An 8,628-nucleotide genomic window follows, 5' to 3' on the forward strand; every position below is an offset into this window, starting at 1 on the left:
AACACAACCTTGATGAAATGCAGATGAATTGCTAAGATTGATACCATGGAACTGAAGGTTCTGGTTTTAAAGCCAGTAGCAGAATCTATCACTTTGATCCTTTGGAGAGATTGAATTTTAAAAGACAACGGAGGCATGAGGATTGTGGTGATAGAGCTAGCCTGTTGTTTGCAACTTAGGCATGGGTTAGCTTGAAGCATTTCACTTGTAAACTAAATTGCAAAAACATTCTAGTGACTCCTGCCTGGGGAACTCCATCTGGAGAGACAGTTTCAGGTTGGAGAGTGAGAGGAAATATTTATCTTTTATTCCACAAATCAAGCAATGACCACTTTTGCAGATTAAATATGCGATATTATCAACGTCATCAAGGCGCAAGGCTCACAACATAATGTTTAGGAATAGCTGTGAACTAAAACTTTCAGAGATAAAGACAACTGGACTTCCACCATTTACACACACACACACACACGCACACACGCACACACAAATATACGAGATCAAGAATGAAAAGAAAAAATACAAATCATCAATCTCTAACTGCAAACAATCTGAACTGAAAAATTTTAAATGTTATGTCAAGATTGAATGGATAGACAATGACCAATTAAAGCATGCCTATTTCTTTGTAGTGTTCAGGAGGGAAATAAAACTGGTGCTAGGGTTTAAACATAACAAAAATATTTGTGGTCAAGTGTATATAAAATGTATATTCACCTGACAGGAAAGCTACCATGATCGTGTAGGTAGCTTCAGCAGGTAAGGCTTATCCATTACAGTCCCGATGTGTTTTTCCTGGTGATTTCCCAATGAAAAAAAATCAATTGTATTATGGTAGCAGGGGACTGTGTTCACACTCTCCCCTATGAGAGAGAGAGAGAGAGAGAGAGAGAGAGAGAGATAAAATTTTCTTAAAGCAGACACAGACAAAGAAAACAAGGAAACCGTATTCTGACATCACAGATGAAACAGAAGTACATAGAAAACTATGAGTTCAAGGGTAGACAAGAGGACCAGAAATAGTCAAAATGTGTCACGAAGGAGTATGAAGAAAAGTGAGAGAATTCGGTTACCTATTTTAGTAATCACATGCGTGTAAATGGATTTTACTTACCTACTAAGAAATAAATACATTAAAAAAAATCACTGTGTGGTGCATATACAGCACACATGCAAGAGAGGATCACATAAAGTTTCAGGAATAAGGGAAAAGAAAACATTCAAATCATTTAGTAAACAAAATGAATATATGTGCTAATTAAATACATAGTTTGGAAGTAGTGTAATCACACATGTCAATAGGATATGTAATTTTAATAAGAAAGACAATAAACTGATGGTAGTGGCTAGTGTTATTGTGAACATTTCATCCATAAATTCCTTATAGTTTAGATGATTTAATTGTAAAGGCAGCCATAAAGACGTTGAAGGGTATGATGTAAATCACTGTGGTGTTCCACTTGATATAAATATATATCCTCTCTGCCTAGTATCCCCCCACTTTGCCTCTTCCCACCCCCATCCACTCCTCCCTTTCTGTTTCACTTCAGAAAAGGGTGGGACTCCAATGTGCTTTAACCAGCCGTGTTATATCAAGTTGCAGTAAGATTAGGCTTGGACCTTCAGGATATATTCAGGCCCTATCATATACATGCCACTTCCATTTGATAATAGGTTGCTGTGCATGTCCTATTTTATGACTGGGTGGGTCAGAGGGTGCCCAGCTCATGATAGGCAGTTCAGGTCACATGGTATCTTGGTGGCCCACTGTCAAATATTCAGTTTCAGCTAAGGTCAAGCAGCAAGTCCAGAGCTCTATCAGCAGGAGGTTTTCTTCAATTCTGTCTTTCAGCAGGTACCTGTCATCAGATCTTCGTCCTTGTCTAGCCACACTGGGATATTTGAAGAGCTGATGGCCTTGGTAGCACTGATGATCTCTTTAATCCAAGGCACACCCATGGTGATGTTCATGAAGGGCTACCTCTGCACAAGGAAAACTCTTCCTGGATGTCTGGGTGCCAAGCTCACCAATGCTTCATTCACAGAGAGCCTCTACTGCAGTGCCTGGTTCCATCTGTGCCCAGATAACTGATTTACTTGATTGGTTTGTGCTGTGTGAAACAATTGAAAGGAGTCTGCCCATTGGCTTTTCTCATGGTTTCTAAAGCATGTCTCTGTATGGGATCTTCAACTATAGAGACACCCTTGCCAAAGTATGTTGCTTATCTAGAACTTCCATTACTCAAAATCTTCTTTTAGAAAAGGTACTTTGTTTGTTACATCCCCAAATTCTCTCTTATTGAGCATTTCCTCCATTTCACCTCATGTTGATGGGAACGGTCAAGAGCATCCCACAATCTGCTGGACACAGCACATGATATCACTACAGGGCTAGTGAGCTGGAGCCAGGACTTAGATGAGCTGGGTGTACGTCATCCCACCCAGAATCATGGTTGAGAAATGGAGTCCGCCTTTCTCCAAGTCCATGAACAACCTGGGCTCCCATCTGAAGGGTTTTAGTAAGGATTTTTCCTTGGCTAGTTTTCTATTATCTCTCTAAATGTGCTGTCTTGTCCAAGTACTAGTTGATGTAGGACAAGGTAACCCTTTGCCTGTTTCTGACTGATTATCATTCTGCTTGATTCGAACAGTTGAGACCATAGCCTACCATTAAATCCTTTGTCATTTTTGGAATTTCTATGATAAAGTATTGAAATACCAAATGAATGTAAACTATTTAAATTAACAGTCATATTAATGGAAATCTCAGTAGGAATTAAAAGGAGACTCATATTCATTGCTTTCTAGAAGTTAAAAACAGTTACCAAATTACACTTATTGATAATGGAATTCCAAGAGTTATAAAAAAGATAGCACCTTTATTATTGGCCAAGTAAATGAAATTCTACTCTGCATTCAATCATTTATTTTCCTGTTAATTCATTCCAGCATCCAAGGCCAAGAAGGTGAATAACATTGCAATAGAGCCATGCAATTACAGTCATCAATGGCATTTCTAAACAATTCAGTAAAAAGCTATTTGGGGTAAATTTCAGCAAAGCATAATTCTGTTGAATTTTAGAACAAGCAGAATAAACTTAAAGGTTTCTATTCCTTCTCAGATCCGTGTAACAATAGCTGGGCTGTACAAGGCAGTTAAGAGTCATCAATCATCTGAGATGGGGAACTCAGGAAAGGTGTTCCGTAGCTGGACTCTCTAAGTCAACCTTGAGATATACACTTTCCCAATACCTTCCATTCTAAGCCTTCATTTAGAAGGTGGATTAATTCTGGGCATTTCTTTCAAGAAATTAGAATTTAAACTATGAGCTTTGTTCTGTACCTATTGCTGGTGTTTCCATTTATTTAGCTGTCTGAGTTCTGCAAGTCATCTCATTCTGCTCAAAAGCCAGGCTTGAGTTCTGGCATGGCCTTTGAAAATAGGTCTCAGCAGACACTTAAAATATTTTGGGTATTTTTTTCTCCATGAAATATATTAAATGATAACATGTATCAGACCAGTAATTAAATACTAAGGGAATTATTTATTAATCAAAAGCATTTGGAACAAGGGTTGACTCGCCATAAATTTCTCAAGAAGAGATGGTAGGGATTAATGCTAATTGTTCTTAGAAATAGCCCCACATTTCCAGGAAAATGTCAAGTTCTCATTGATATAGCATGAATAATTTTATAAAATATTTCTAGTTATTTAATATTGCTCAAAAACCTGCTTTACTTTCTAACAATGAAAGTGATTGCCCTTAGTATCTTATGGTTACTATTTGAAAATATTTGTTAATTCATGTCATTTTATAAAATGCAGGGGGGGGGAACTTTTGAAACAAGTAAAAAAACGATGCTCAGAATAAAATTTTTCGTAATTTAAGAACAACTTATAAATATTTTCGACAAAAACTATTTTTAAGAAATGTGCTTTAAAATAAACAGATGGAAAAATATTTCATTCCTAGAAAGGTGTATTTTTGAAAAGGTACACATTTTTCAAGTTTCTTTTTTACTGAAATAGTTTGTCAAATATAATATTAGCATTTAATTCATTTCTAGGAACGTTTTAAGAGTAATGTAACCACAATAAGAACAAGATTGAGGTCGACCTAAAAGAGCAAATAAAGACCTGAAAATATTTCCTAAGAAAAGGATACATGAGATTGAAAGTGTTTAATTGTGGGAATTCACTAATAGAATAAATTCAGAAGTGATATGGATTCTTTCCACAATGGTGAGATCAAGTCATTGGGAATCCATTGAGAATTCAACAGGAAAAGCTTATGCAAGAGTAGGCAGCAGTAGAATTGTAGAGTAACACAATGTGCTCACAGCAGCATGGGACCTTGGGTCACATCTCTGACAGTGTTGCCTCCAAAAATAAATGTAAATTACTGAGGATAACAGGAACTAATCTCAGTTTGGATTTGAAAAATGTTTTCAGCTACCAATAATTAAAAAGTAGATTTCACTGTGCTTGAAGAGTTTACAGGTTCGTGTAGTTAGAGGCTGAAGTACCTGGTCCTGTAGCTCAGTGTTATCACTTCTTAGTGATATTTTTCTCTGATTTATCTTCAAAGATGGCCTCATTTGTCCTTGGTGGTGACCGAAACTAATTAATGACAAGTATTCTAGCTAATACACGCAGAAAAGCTTTCTTGTAGGTATATTAGAAAAGATGCATCTATCACTAGAAAGGCATAGTCTTGGTCCCTAGCATGATGAAAAGACCCTCCAGGAATGATTTTTACATTTTTTTTCCATTTATACTCGCCATAAAGGAGGAAATTAATTTCTGCATCACCCAGTAGCTCCTTTAAAAGTAGAGACTGGAAGATACAGCTTCCCCAGAGTACCCTTTCTCCCTAGAAACACTGAGTTTTTGGAAAAGAAATACAGTTAACAACAATAAAATATTAGCAAATGAATTCTCTAGGTCCTCTAAAACAGAAGTTAATTTTATTGTCTCCATAGTAATTTAAATAAAATTATTTCATAACTCATAAAATAGAGACTAGATAAACTAATCTCTTGTGATAAAGATATATTAATACACTCTATTATAGGGCACTAAACCTAGAACAAACTGGAAGATGGGAAAAAAAGAGAGCCCTAAAGGTTTTGTCAGAGGGTCTGGGCTCTAAGCTCTGCCCTAATGGCTTGACAATAGTTAAACTGCAGCAGGCTACCTAAGAGTTTCTAATTGATTCTCCATTCTAGCCTGATTTTCAGGTTTAACTATTCTTGTGAGCAAGATTGTGTTTCTCAAAGGAGATCATCATTAATTTATGCCCCAGCAATGCTTGAGCATGCATGGGCAGTCTTTATGGCAGTTCTCCAGTTGTTCCTATCCTGGGCAGTCCTAGATGTTTGTGCTCTTGTCATACCCAAGGTTCCACAGTCTTCCTTTATGCTGTTTATCCAGTGGTTTTTAGGTCTTCCTCTTTGCCTTTTCCTGTGCATTTCTCGAAGCAGTGCTATCTTCGAGTATCTGCTGTCATTCCTTCTAATAATATGGTAATGTTTCTTGGTGTCTTCATTGCTCAATCTATCTCTTCGTGTGACACCTAGGATCTTCCTGAGACATACCATTGCAAACACATTCAGTCACAGTCTGTTTCATTGTCCTGGACTCAGAGTTGTATAGAGACAACTCAAAGGGTATGTTTGGAATTTTGTTGTTGTTGTTGTTGTTGTTGTTGTTGTTGTTGTTATATTTCTTGCTGACCAAACCTTTCCTAGTACCTGGAATGCAGCTCTCTCTATCCCTATCCACCTCTAGATGTCTGAAATACTTCCCGCCGTTGAACTGAAGTCCCCTCCCAGATAGGCAAAGTTGACTATTTGCTTGAGGTGATGATTCTTTATTATAATGTTAAAATCATTATGCGTCCTTCTCAAGTGTTGTATCTCACTCTTCTAGGTGTTTACCTTCATACCAAGGTTTTCACTGACTTCCACCACTCTATTTACCACGGCCTGCAGTCATTTGGACTTTTAATAAGTAGTCGGTGAAATGCAAGTTATTGATTTGCATACCACCTACCTGCATGCCTATCTCCTTGTCCTCTATGGTTGTTGCTATTATTAATTCAGGAATATATTAAAGAGTAGTGGTGAGCGGACACATCCCTGTAACACTACTTTAATAATCTTAAACCAATCTCTTTGTTCTCCACAGGCTTTGATTGATGCAATGGTATTTTTATAGGTATTTTCTAGTATTCTTATGATTTTCTCTGGGTCCTCATTAGATCCCAATGCTCTTTCCTCCAAATTCTGTCGGATGCCTTCCTAAAGTCGATGTAACAGACATATTAGTCAATGTATGTATTTTTCTGCTAGTTGCCTCAAAGTGAAGATCTGATCAATTGTGCTCATCTTAGCTCTGAATCTTCACTGGGGCTCTGCAAGGATTTCTGCCCTTGATCCTTTGCAGGAAAATGGAGGAAAAGATCTTATTGCTTTGGCACAAAAAAACTAATGCCCCTATAATTTGAGCAGTCCAACTTGTTCTTCTTGTGTATGGGAGTTATGACTGAATGCTTCCATTCAGTGGGAAATGCTTCATGTTCCCATCTCGCTTTGAAGAGTCTTAGTAGTGTGTCAGCCCCTGAACCTCTTGTAGCCACCTCCAACCCCTCCAGTATGATGTCATCCACCCTTGGGACCTTCCTGCATTTTGCTCTCTTGATAGCTTCCTCTATCTCGCTTTTTATCAATACTTAATATTTCTTCATGATCTCCAGTGTTCAAGTGACTGCCGAAGTGTTTCTCATTGAAGTCTACATTGACAGCATTAGGGTCATTGTATAAGGTATCAAAGTATTGTCTCTATCTTTGCATTACTTCCCCTGGTTTTGTCAATAAATGACCTTGCCGATGTTTAATCATCCAAATCTGAGGGACATATCTGGCAGCTATCTGTCTGATAGCTTCATAGACAAGGTGTGTTTTATTATGGAGTCTAGCCTCTTTGACCTCTTTGCATATACCTTATGTATACCATTCTCTATTTTTGACCTTCCTGCACACATAGTTGTGGTGTTTTGCTGCCTGCAGATTGCCTCTTTGTTTTCTCTTTTTAGCTTCTTTTTTCTTCTCCCAGGCTGATTGTCTCTGCAGTAAGTTATCAAAGGAGATAGCTTATGAGAAATGCATTGTAATGTATAGAGATACTATGGTAAATAAATATTTTCTTAGAATTTTATCATCCTATTATATTACAACTGGCTTAAAAAGTACATTTTAAAGAACCTGTTGTGTTAGTATTTATAGTTTGCTGTGGTGTTCTTTCCCATGAGTTCATAGAGTTCAATATTTTACATCAATAAACTCCACAGGTATGTACAAATATATTATGTTGCTATGAATCTTATTTATTAAAGTAGAAATTGTTGAAAACCACACCGCATACTCCATGCAGGTGATTTTAATACTTCCTGTTTCACCTTAATTTTTATTCTTTCCCTTGTGTTTAAAATGTAGCACAGTGAGAAAGGACAGAGGTAAAATTTTAGTTCAATAAAGCTTTTGAATTAGTCAGAGCTCTTGAAATGGAAAAATGCCACTGTCTAACTGAAGGTCAATATCAAACAACTCCCAGGAAAGTAACGAGCTAATTTGATGATATTTGCATGCAAATAGTCAAGTTTTATAAAGTCGTGGCTTTTGAATTAAAGATCATGCAAAACATTTGTGTTATTTCAAGTTTAGACTTTGAAGGATATTGTTTCGTTTTCCTTTGGGGCATTACATTGTGTAAGTATTAATTTAATCGTTATTTTTAAAATTATTGCCAACAACTGTTACAAATAGTTTAAACACAAATTTCTCTTTGCATATGAGCACACACGCACTGGCTGCAAGCTTTATTCTTATAATTCAGATGAATATTAATGTGTAAAGTATATAATAATGTAGTTACGTTTTTGAAATTTGAAATTTAAACATTTCTATTTTTCAGGAAGGTGACACACAACCTTAATACTAGAACCCAGAAAGCAGAGGCAGGTGAATTTTTGTGACTAGGAGGTCAGTCTCAGAACTCTACATAGTGCATTTAAGGCCAATTAAGCAACACACACATGAACACACACACTTAACATCTATCATACTATTAGCCTGTTTCAAAGAGACTAATGCTAGAATTCATTCATTAAGTATTTACACTCACTTAAATTCTAAGTATTATACTAAATGGATTCAAGCATCAGCCTTATTACTATTGTTGTTTTTAATATGCCTGTGTGTGTATTGTGCAAACATGTGTTCTACTATATACATGTAAAACTTTGTGATGTTGGTTGTCTTTCTACCTGTTTGGGTTGGAGAATGAATGCACATCACTAGGCTTGGAAAACAAGTGTCTTTAGCTGCTAAGCCATTAATCTCGACAAGAGTATCAAGGATTTTTTGTTTTTGTTTTTGTGTTTTGATTTTCGAGACAGGGTTTCTCTGTAGCTTTTGGTTTCTGTCCTGGAACTAGCTCTTCTAGACCAGGCTGGCCTCGAACTCACAGAGATCCTCCTGCCTCTGCCTCCCGTGTGCTGGGATTAAAGTATCAAGTTTTAAAAGTTATTCCTGCCTTCCCCACTTTAGAATGAGCAGCAATATAAG

General features: G+C 36.8%; 1 non-coding gene across 1 annotated transcript; it reads left to right on the forward strand.

Moving 5' to 3' along the window:
- The first annotated feature begins 709 nt into the window (after positions 1–709).
- On the forward strand, positions 710–866 carry LOC113458207. Its single transcript, XR_003378625.1, has one exon. It is a non-coding gene; the product is annotated as a U1 spliceosomal RNA (small nuclear RNA).
- The last annotated feature ends 7,762 nt before the right edge of the window (positions 867–8,628 follow it).

Source organism: Microtus ochrogaster, unplaced genomic scaffold (assembly GCF_000317375.1).
Source record: "Microtus ochrogaster isolate Prairie Vole_2 unplaced genomic scaffold, MicOch1.0 UNK8, whole genome shotgun sequence".
NCBI lineage: Eukaryota > Metazoa > Chordata > Mammalia > Rodentia > Cricetidae > Microtus > Microtus ochrogaster.